The following is an 11890-nucleotide window of genomic DNA, read 5'->3' as shown; positions in this document are numbered from 1 at the left end:
ATCAGGCACAACGTAGGGGTAAATGGTAAATGTACGGGTAAATGTAGGCACAATGCAGGGGTAAATGGGGGGGGCACACGCAGCTGCCCCAACCACCTGCTCCCTTAACTGCCTTTCCCCTTACTGCCCCCCACCTGCCCCTCTACTGCCCCCCAACTCCCTACCCCACCACCTGCCCCCCTACTGTCTGTACCTCATTGTCTGACCCCCCACCACCTCTCCCTCTACCACCTGCAATAGTGGGGGGGAGACAAATTTAAAACGATCCTCCAGTAATTAGATTCCATGCATGGCAAATTATAATTATAAATTTTCCGTGTACAGTATAGAATCTAATTATTCAGGGGGTCATCTTAAATTCAGGGTTGTCTTGTATTTGGGTAGTTATGGTACTGAGGTTAAAAAAAAATTACAAATGTTTAGTTGAGAAACTCTAGGGCCTCCTACATTTGGGGCAGGGACTTGAAATTTGGCAGGGAGAGTGATGGTGACAGGCATGTGCCAGGTATAAGCCTTTGGATCATCATGGTCAGGCTTACACCTAGGGCTGGGCAGACAAATTCTCCACTGAGTCCATCTGCACTGAGCATGTCCCATTCTTCACAGCTTCTAAGACTGACCATGAGTTGGTGTCGTCTGCACAGAGCTACTCCACACACATTATCCTTTGTGCAGCAAAACTTCCCCTGCAGTTGGCACCCCAGGCTGCCAAGGGCCATAGGCACTGCCAGCAGAGACCTTGGTTTCTCCCATGCTCTCAGTGCTTCTCCTCACTGTTGAGGAAAGGAGAAAGCTGCCTGAGTGAAGAGGAGTGGCAGGAGAACTAACCTGGTTTAGGGTCGGTGATGCAGCACACAGCTTGAGATCCAGGTTGGTTCCCTGGTCTTCCACAGCTTCCAGTATGGCATCAGGCAGATCACTCAGGGCCCTGACAGATGTTAAAACAATGATATGATTGGGATTGGAGGAATGTTATGCCCCATCCAAAACATGGTGCCTCCTGCTGTGCCAGATGTGCATGGCAGGAGGCATGATATTTGGAATGGGGCGTAAGATTCCCCCGGTCCCAAATGCACCACTGCAGAGCTGCCCCCAGCCTTATCCCAGGGATCAGGTGGGGATAGTCCCAGGACCTGGGGCTTTCCAGGGCAGGGGGCCGGCAAATAACTGTTTGTCCACCCAGTGCCGGACAGTCCTGAGTTGTTTCCAAATTAGGGCTGTGGCCAATATAGACACTTTGAAGTGCTGGGTCCCAGTGAGCTGCATCCCATTGCCAACAAGTAGGGATTTGAGACAGCACCTGGATGGGTTCTAGACCAGGGCTTGGCCAAGTCCAGATGCTGACAATCAACTATGGTCAGCATCAGGACCCTTTCATGTCCTGTGCCAGGCAGCCCCAGTGGGGTGCTGGGCATGGGATTTAAACTCTCTGGCAGGGGAAAACCTTCAGTGCCCCCTGCCAGAAGCCTCTGATCCTCCATGCCCAGCTGCACTAGTGTCACAAGTGTAATGTGTGCCAAAGACTCAGCTCCCAACTAGTATAATGGAGATAATAGCACTGCCCTACCCCCAAACATGTGGTGGGGAGTAATACGTTAAATATTGCGAAGTGCTTGGGTGCTCTAGTAATGAGGGGAGATATCTGGGAAGGAGGAATCCCCAGCACACCTACAGGTTGGGAGATGTCCTCCTCAGCAGCTCAGAGGCTGAGAGAGATCTTGGAGTCATAATTGACTCCAAGATGAACATGAGCCGGCAATGTAACGAGGCCATCAACAAAGCCAGTCACACCTTTGTCGTGTATTAAAAGATGCATGACCAACAGATCAAGGGAGGTGATGCTCCCCCTCTATGCGGCATTGGTCAGGCCACAGTTGGAGTACTGTGTCCAGTTTTGGGCGCCGCACTTCAAGAGAGACACGGAGGATCTGGAGAGGGTTCAGAGGAGGGCCACTCGCATGAATAGTGGTCTCTGTGAAAGACCCTACGAGGAGAGGTTGAGAGATCTGGATGTCTTCAGCCTACACAAAAGACGACTGAGGGGTGACCTTGTAGCCACTTATAAATTTATCAGGGGAGGACAGCAGGGAATTGGGGATGCGCTGTTTACCAGAGCACCCCAGGGAGTAACTAGGAATAATGGGTGCAAACTAGTGGAGAGTAGATTTAGGTTAGATATTAGGAAGAAATTTTTCACAGTAAGGGTGGCCAGGATCTGGAATGGGCTCCCAAGAGAGGTGGTGCTGTCACCTAGCTTGGAGGTCTTCAAGAGGAGGCTAGATAGGCACCTGGCTGGGGTCGTCTGACCTCGGTCCTCTTTCCTGCCAGGGGCAGGGGGTCAGACACGATGATCCATTGGGTCCCTTTCAACTCTACAATCTATGAATCTAAGAGAGGTCTGATGGAAAAACCGGGCAAGGATCTGGGTAGGTGCCAGGGAAGATTAACTTCAGGAGGAAGGCACACAGGGAGGTTGAGGAATAGGGTAGAAGGGCGTTTGCCAAATCCTCTACTCCTGAATGTCAGCATTCCATAGGTGTCCTGTATCATGCGAGAACCCTGCTTTTCTTCCCCCAGAGACTTAAAACTTGGCCATGTTTGGAAGGATTTTTATGGGGCCTACCCTACCCCAAATTTCCCAGTCGTGCCCAAAAGCAGGGAGGTACAAGAGCTTAAGACAGGAATTCGATTAGAGGAAAAATATTGATCTGCCCAGGTTAAGAAAATAAATCTCAAATCTTTCTGGGAAAGAGCTGCTGTGTTTTTAATGACATTTTCCAAAAAGCCTTCATTCCGCATGACAGATAAATCTAATGGAAATTGCTGGGCAGTCTTCATTGCAGGCTACCAGCTCCCTCCTTGATATTAGGAAGGAGCAAAGCAAGGAGGGGAGGGCAGCTGATTGTTTTGTTTATAAGTTGCTTAATATCCTGCTGTTACATGAATATTTAACACATCCCTTTTCCCACAGAGTGACAGGAAATAAATGAACTGCGTCTCCAAACTCTGAACATACCAGTTTTCCAAGCTGTAGTTCTGGTCCATACATGAGGCATTTAGCAGAGATTGCAAAGTAAATCTAGTAATGAAGTAGCTCAGTGGTGGTGTCATTACAACTGTCTCCAGCTGCGACTGCCATTTCCTGCAGCATGTATATGTTAATGGGAGATTTTTTGAAGTCTGTAGAGAGCACCACTGGTGGGGGCAGTTGCAGCTATGATGCTTTAGGGATTATTGATATGATGCACCTGCCTCGCATCTTATATGTAGGGGTCCACCAAACCCGAGGAGGTGGCTGGCCAATTTCCTGGGCAGATCCCAGGGCTAGCTGTCATTTTTGCCGGCTGAGTGCCGCGCCTGCCTCCTTCCCCCTCATGCCTTTGATTGTTTGAGGGGCCCTGGCAGTCTCACCGCTCCTCATAGATTGCCACATGGCCTGATACCATGGTGTAATTACATTGATTAAGCCCAGGGAAGTCATTAATCCTTGTGTTATTAAATGTGGATTCATGATTTCTCTGGGCTTAACTAGGGTAATTACGATGTAGTTTTGGGTTATCCACAAGCAGTGACTCCTTGCAAACAGCCCCCCGCCCCCCCCCCCCCAAAGCCAAACTGACTGACAAGCAGAGAAGTCCTGCAGTCTTGTAGCATGGGGGAGAAGATTGAGTGGGGGCAGGGGGCAGGGCTGCTCCCAGCAGCAAGCAGGATGAGCAGTCCCACCCTGGGGCCACACACCACGTACAAAGCATTCGCTATAGTGAACATGCGGCGGTGAACCCAGTAAAGTTATGAAGGGTTGGCAGTTTGCAGGCCGTGCCTGACTCACTGCCCTCCTTACCTTTCCTCCCTTCCCAGGCAGTGACAGCCTCTTGCCCGGTGATGGGTTTTATTCAATGATGCACTGCTGGTTCACCATAGTGAATACTCTGTACATGGTCTGTGGCCCTGGAGCAGCCCCACCCCACCTCCCCCTCTCTTTTCCCCCCTCCCACCCCCTCTGCCTTCCCCCCCCATGCCCCAAGACTGCAGGGCTTCTCTGCTTGCTGGTAAGTTTTAATTATTTATTTATTTATTTTGCAGTGAGCCCACCAAAAGCATGGAATCTGCCCAAAATGACTGTTTCCATGAAAATTGCACAATTGTGATTTCAGTAGGTCCCTCCTTATAAGCATAGAGAAATAGAGCTGGAAGGAAACTCAAGGGATAATTTAGTCCATCCCCATGCTCCAAGCAGGAGCATCCCTACCCAAGTCATCCCATAAAAGTGCTCACCTAACAGATTCCATAAAGTATAGATAATCCTGTCTCACAACTACAAGACACACAAGCCAAAGACACAAACAACCCCTCTCCTCTGCAGCGCTGGCTCCTGCAGCCCGGCCTGGTCCAGCCTCAGCGTGGCGTCCTGGGAGCTGTGAGCCATGAAGCCACCTGGCAGCAACACGATACTGTCTGCTGTTGGTGAGTACCAAAATTGTCTTGTAAAAGTGGTAGAAATGGGTCTGGGGGTCAGTACAGTCCAGGTCTTGGAATGTATCCCTGTTTGTTACATTGTAAAGTGGGTTCCCTTTATGCAAATTTGAGTTATGCGCCATTTTCCAGGAACACATGTACAACATAAAGCGAGGGAAACCTGTAATTTGTTAATTTTAGTTCTAAGAAAAAATGAACTTCTTCCTTTCTCTGGTTCTCCAGCAGCTTGCCCCTGTGATCTGGGTCCTGATTTCCCTACCTCTAACTTGGACCCTCTTCTCCCTTCTACTCCAAGTTCAATTAAGCCATTAACAAGGCTTTGTATTGCAGGGATGCTGTAGGGGACTCTAGTCACGTACTGACATTTCTCCCAGGGCTTCTAACTTCAATTGAATTTCTTTTTTAGTCATCTATATTAGCCTGGGGCAGAAAGAGGTTTAGATTCAGAATTTTGTTGGAGACTAGGGAGTTGCACTGTTTCTCAACCACAGGAAACCTGAGGAGCCATATGCATTCTCTTTTCCCCTCTTTGCTCCTGTGCTTTTGCTCAGGGTTGGGAAAGGAAGCACCAAGGGAATTTGGAAAGTTTGTGGGGAGAGAAGAGCAGTACACAACTAATTCAATTATATCCATATAACAAGAGGCCAGCATGGAGGTGATTAAGGCTCTTGGTTAATGCTGAGCCTGAGATCGAAGGCTTGGGACCAACTATAACAGAGATTTGGACGAAGGCCAGGTTGAAGAGGCAAAGCAGGAGGCCAGAGCACCAAGAACAATAGTAGGAAAGCTAAGCCAAACATCAAGAACAGGGAGATGAGCTATGTATTAGAAACCAGAACGAATACGTGTTGAGCAGCCCAAGTCCAGCTGCCCACCCCGCATGGTAACCTACCCAAACACAGCTCTTTCGCGGCCAGCCAAACCAGCCATTGCCTCATTGGCCTCAGCTGGACCATATTCAGGGCTGAATCAGCTGTGAGAAAGCCCTGAGACCCTAACATGCTTTTGCAGGATGAAGAGAAGAGATTTACCTGTTTCTTGTACTGCTCGTCTCACTTTCTGTCTCACCTGGTGCATAAAGTAAGATTTATCTTTTCCCTCTGACCAGTGAAGCTATATGAGCTCTGGCAGATTCAGGATTGGATTGCCCTTCAAGTAGGGGCGTGGGGAAAGCATGATGCAACTCACAGGCATAAGCCTCCACGCATGACACATCACAGCCCTGAAGTGTTCCTTTCTTTTAAAAACATTTTATCTCAGTTTTTTCAAAGTCTTCTAAGATCTGTTCCTTCAAATGGATGGTCTTTGCACTACTACTGACACCTTCCCACATGGCTTCCTTTCCCTGAATGTCACCCTCAGAGAGGGTTTTTTTTTAAATGAATTTCCTGTCCTATTTATTTTTTATCATGCTGCCTAAATGAAGCTTGTGTTGGGGAAAAAGGCCTTTTCAGGTTTTGTACTTTCCTTTTTGTGGAAATCACATCAGGAGAAGGTAGAGAGGTGGAATTTGCAGATTTTGTTTTATTTTTGTTAGCGCAATGTGATTTGTAAAACCACAGGTTTGTAATTGTCCATTTAAGTAATGTTTTATGGAGGCCGCTTTCATCGTTAGTTCTCTAATCATGATGTTTCATCATCAGTTTCCAATAATCTTTGGTTCCTGGATCTCTGAAGTCTGGCAGAAGGCAAGGCAGGGAGGCACCTTAAGACCAATTTGTTAAGAGAAGCAAGAGCGTATATAGGTTATAGCCTACTTCACCATATTCTATGAAAGGACTTGCAGAGAGCAGTGGAGATAATTAAAAAGGAAAAAGATGATTTAAATACAAAGGATAGGGAAAGGGTTAGGAAGGGGTAAGGGGAGCTGACGCTACTAAGAGTGGGGAATGGTGGGTTGAAGAGATCAAAGAGGGTAAACCAAGCAGTTAACCCATGAGAGACATAAGGTTATAAAAACTAGTCCAGATAATGGGATAAGAGTTCATAATCTCTCTTACGATCACACTTCACAATTCAGCCTGTAAGAACAACAAAATTCGTTGTTTTTTTAAAAAGTTTTATTGTATAAGAGGTTCTCTGAGGTCAGCGGGAATATCCAGGGGAGTTAATGTATTCTGCCACAGGCTTGTGTGTCTTTCTGGACCTGATGTCAGGATTGGTGTCCGTTCAGTCTTTCACACATGGATTGCTATGTCTGTCCAGTGCAGACAGCCATAGACGACACTTAAGTGTTGGCAGTGGGGGGGCACAACTCTGCGCCGCTGCCACCCCTGCTCCTGCCTCTGCCCCCACTGCTGCTGGGCACTAGCTCCAGCCAAGTTGCAGCCCCACGCCTCACACCCTGCCCACAGCACAGGAATCATGCTGCTGCCACCCCCACTGCTGCTGGGCCCTGGCTTTGGGTGGGCTGCAGCCCTGTGCCCCATGCCCCACTGTCAGTGCAGAATCCAGGGTGGGGGGGATGTGCTCCCCGTGCCTCCCCCACATGTCACCTATGTTGACAGCAGAGGGGAATGCAAGCAGGTGATGGCATGAACTCTGACATGTCTTTGAAGTCTGTCTTGCACTTCTTGCTGCAGTAATGAACATTAGCAGGCATTGGTAAAAGCAAATGGTAACCTAGTTCAGGGATGAATAAAATCAGGGCACTGTTATGACACATTAGTTAGCCATATATATGACATGTCTCCTCCTCTTGTGGCTGGCTTAATATTGGAAAAAACTATACTTCTCCTACCTGCTTACCAAGTTACTTCTATAGCTCAAATGGCGGAGGTCCGTGCTGTGGAACCCGAAGTCTCAGGTTCAAAATCTGCTGCCTATCCTTGCTGGGGACCATGCCATCAAAGTTACCAACAAGGTAGATATCCCTTGCAATGCAGTGAAGTAGCTTCTCCAGCCACCACGGGCACCTATACACATACACTGAGGCTGGTCCAACGCGCTGTAATTGCAGTGTGTTGGAGCATGGTAATTACCGCACTCCAGACTCCAGCATCTCATGTATCAGCATCCCCGCACTGAAAAATAGCAACGGGGGCACTAAAGCTGGCTCAACAAGCTTTAGTTAAAGCACCTCCACCAGCATTTTTCAGCATGGAGACGCTGCTCTAAAGCACTCCTCTCCCCCACCTCCTGGAGCATGTGAATAAACACCCACATTTGCATGTTAAGTGGAACAAATGCATTTGCACTTATAAGCCAAATTGGGGCCCTTCACCTGCACAATCAAAACTGGTTTGTTCAGAGTGTAAGAGAGCAATGTCCTAACTGAGCTGTCTTCTAGAACAAACACATTAGCAGCGAGTAACGCCTTGTCAGATACTAGAGACCAGCATGTCTCAATTTACTAGATAGAAATATGTAGTGTTGTATTCACATCTCATCACAAGTAAACTTCGTGTTATGAAATTTAAAAACTCTACATATTATAGGTAGTTCATGGATATAAACCTGTCTCCTGTTCTGCTTCCATATGGTTCCACTAGGTGCAAATAAATGAGGCTGAAGTTCATGGCTACGACATGGAGAACAGCTATAAAACATCACCAAAAACATACGGAGCATGACGTTTCTTTGGTCATTTTGCCAGCATCCCCTTGGGTTGTGCAAATTTTATAGGCTCTCATCCTCTGTAGGAGAGGCAGCCCTGAAATATCAGTTGCTCCAAGATCACATTTTGCCACGGGCAATCAATAAGGTAACAAAGCAGCAAAAAGGATTGATTACACAGAAGAAAAGAATTATAAAAGGAAAAACTGACCCCATAGTTTGGAGACAGAGTGAAAAAAAACCAAAAAAAAGTTTCTTACCTTCTTTCCTGATAATCACGTAATGCATTAGAGAGTCCTGTCAGAGATTTCAAACCTTCCTCCTCACTTTGCCAGCTCTTGCTCCTGGGGAACAGGATTCCCTCCCTCCAAAGACCACCATTACTTAACAGACAACTTCTAAGTACCTTCAAGGCTGTTGCTTCCCCCATCAGTATTGTTCTATTTGCTGAAGAGTCTGAGGGTCCTCCAGAAACTTCCCTCCTGCCTGGGGAACCTGAAAGTCCCCCAGTTAATGGACCATACCTGTTATTTAGGGGCTGATGATTCTCTTTATGGACAGATCGATGCCCCAGTATTCAGGGTGTCCATCCCAACAACAGCCCTTCACTAGAGACCTGGCTATAACTGCTTGATTAACCCATGACAAAATTGGAACAACACATAGACACAGCATCACATAATCCATGTGGGGATAGAAGTGATACAAATGAATAGATCATTAGCTTTTGACAGAGACCAGACCTGAGGTTAAGGTAATCAAAGTTGGAACAAATACGTCTGCATGAGGCACTATGAACCCCCAAATCGTTCCTATTTTGGGGGTAGGTTTATGACAGTCTGGGCACGTCTACACGAGATGTTTAATGCTCAGTAGCATGTCACAGCACAGACAGTGCCGATACACTACCACGCAGTATTAAGCAACTGTGCAGTAATTCTAGTTGCTGTGCATTTAGTTAGTACTTTGTTAAGCAAGTACTAAAATGCACAGACATTTTTGTCACACTTTTAGCTTCTTTCATTCCTTGGAGATCTCAATACAGCAGAGACTCCCTATACCTGAAGAAGGGTGCTTGTGCCCAAAAGCTTTCAAAGAACTTTTTTTCAACTACTCAGTTGGTCTAATAAAAGATATCACACCTAACCAAAGAAGCTTGCCTGCCAGTAACTATTGCACATTCATGAATGTCCAGACGTGCTCTTTGTGTATTTTCATCAGCAGCACTGCTCTATAAAAGCCAGCCACGCAGTTTTATTTGTAGGGGCAGGTGTAGTCATATTTCTGCTTGTGCTAACTCACTTACTGTGTTACAGTAAGCTAATGAGCAATTAGTATAACACCGTGACTTAATAATAGCATTGTTCTACTCTTTACATGCTAAGGCCTGTCCTTATTACATGCACTTGGCAAAGTCATAAGTACACCACACCTGCAAGGAGAAGAGGATAATACCATTGCTGGCTCTTGGTAGTACAAGGCAGGCAAAGGCAAGGCAGGATCCACTAACTGAAATCAGCCTCAGTTTAGTTTGAGAGAAGCAAACCATGGCTGTTTTGAAGTTTCATTATTTTCCTTTGAAAGTTACCCCTGTAAAAATAACCACACCTCTGTAGTTTTGGACAGCTTTTTATTTCTGCTAATCTTGCATGACTAATGCACTGAGCTGGAGTCTAGTAGGCCTGTGCGAGTAGGCAGCTATTCGATCTGGCTTTGGAGCTGTCCGCTTCGGATGCCAGGGATCCGATCTGGAGCTCCAGACCGGGTTCCCGCTTTGATCCGGCCGAAGCGGCTCCAAAGCTTGGGAGCCGCTTCGGAGATCCGGCCATAGGGTATAATGGGGAATCAATGAAATATCTATAACTTTGTTGTTTTTTGTCTGATTTGGATGATACTTGCAGGGGTAGTGGCCCTGGCGAGGCCACAAAGCCTGCCAGGTTTAAAAAAGATAGGTGCAGGGGTTTGGGGGGAACTGCACCTCTAGCTGTCGACAGACAAAACCCATGCCATGGGTACTTGTGCAGCTGACTGTCTCTTCCTTGGGGCAGTTGTTTATCTGCATTGATTATTTCATCTCCTCAGTCTGTGGTTTTGTAGGTGTTAATTGTTGCTAATTAACTGGCTACATTAGCTAGCTACTGTGTATTCAGCTGGTCCCTGATTGAATCATGATTGATTGCTAACTGGTAACACAGTACCTTAGTAGCTAGGCCTGCAGTAGTGTCTCCCCTCCACGCGCACCCCCCCACCCCAAGACCAGCACAGTCAGTTGCACAAGCACCCATAACACAAGTTTCACAACCGATGGTTCCTGTTACTGAGAGAGGGGGAAAGGGAGGCGAACTGCACTCAGGCGATCAAGAAGGGGCCAGCCATAGCATGATAGGCAGCCTGACCCCTTTAAATTGGAGAAATGCTTATTGCTGTGGTACTGGGGAAGTAGCAAGTGAATAACTGCAGCGCTAGCTCTGCTGCTATAGGCCACCCTGCAGGCTGCCCAGGATGACCGGAAGGAGGCAGGGCTCTGGGCATATAAACCCTGGCCAGAGCAAATAGTCTGGCTCTGAAAGCTGATGGGAAAGGAGCTGAGCAGGGGGCCTGCCTGCTGAAGATGGGCTGTGAGTGTGTTATGGGATCAAAGATCTCTCTACTAGAGTCTCACTCCCATCTTTCAGTTTAGGGAATAAACACTAGCAATAAGCACTTCTCCAATTTAAAGGGCTTATGGGAGATGGCATATAAGCCTGGGGCTGAGTCAAGCCAGGCAGTCTAGCCCTGCAAGCCACAGGATGAAGAGCTCCTAGCCAGGAAGACTGCGAGGGGATGCCGGGTTGACCCCAAAGCCGCTTTAAGGATTGCCAGTACAATACAGATGCCTTGTGAAAGAATACAACCTCAGGTAAAGGGAAGCATTGCTGCAAAGCAGTGGGATATAACTTATTGTTTTCACTGGTGGTTTGGATGGGGCTGAGAGGGGTGGTTTTGGAGGTCCTAATAGATTGGGAGTAGGGTCTGGGAGGGACCTGCTGGTGGCTAGTAGGATGGGCTCATTCTAGGATCCTCAAGCAGCCTCCCTTCCATTAAACAATCGCATCAAAGGCGGCGGGGTGGGTGGAGAGTGGGGGGGAGTAAGAAGGGGAGGGCACCCTGGAGCAGGGTAAGGGTTATAGTTATACCAGACCCTGGTACACCCATTTAGTCACTTTGAGTTTCTGACTGTCATGTCCTTTTGTCCTTTCCCTTTCTGATGAAACTATTCCATTGTTCACATGACACTGTGCATGTCATGCTCCTTCACCCTTATGCATCACAATTAGCCTGGCTCTCTGATGGGTACAAATGTCACTGGCTTGTTCTCTGCACTCCAGCATGCTCTGTCTCATCAAGGTACCTTTAAAAGGAATAAAATTCAGCCTGCCTTCTACTGATCTGAGTAGAAAACCTGCAATTTTCCTCCCCTCGTAAATCTTCAAAATATCAAGAACATTAACTCTGGTTTCCCCTCACTGACTCAAGAGGATTTGCTAGTGTCTATTCCCTAAACTGAAAGATGGGAGCGTGACTCTAGTAGAGATATCTTTCATCTTAAGTGTTCTTCAGATGTTTGAGTTAAAGAAAACTGTTAAATAAATGTCAGAATGCATAAGCCCCATTTAATTTGGATTTAAATGCAGAAGGTGATATTTTTGCTTTATTTAAATCTGTGGCAAAACTCCATCTTCTCTGGACCCAGGATTTCATTCAAGATGTCTTTTAATGCCATAATCCTATTAGTTCTATATTTGCCCAGAGAGTTTTTAAAAGAAAACTGGGTAGAACAGAATTGTTTTTGATGTAAGCCCAGCCAGCCCTTGGTGTC

The 11890-nt window shown here is 47.0% G+C and overlaps 1 pseudogene; it reads right to left on the bottom strand.

Moving 5' to 3' along the window:
- The window catches only part of LOC102373666, an 11103-nt pseudogene extending 5504 nt beyond the window's left edge, over window positions 1-5599 (bottom strand).
- Between the last annotated feature and the right edge of the window lie 6291 nt (window positions 5600-11890).

This window comes from Alligator sinensis, unplaced genomic scaffold, assembly GCF_000455745.1.
Source record: "Alligator sinensis unplaced genomic scaffold, ASM45574v1 scaffold1153_1, whole genome shotgun sequence".
Classification (NCBI taxonomy): domain Eukaryota; kingdom Metazoa; phylum Chordata; order Crocodylia; family Alligatoridae; genus Alligator; species Alligator sinensis.
Note: the sequence above shows the minus strand (reverse complement) of the source record. Positions and strands in the feature narration are given on the sequence as shown.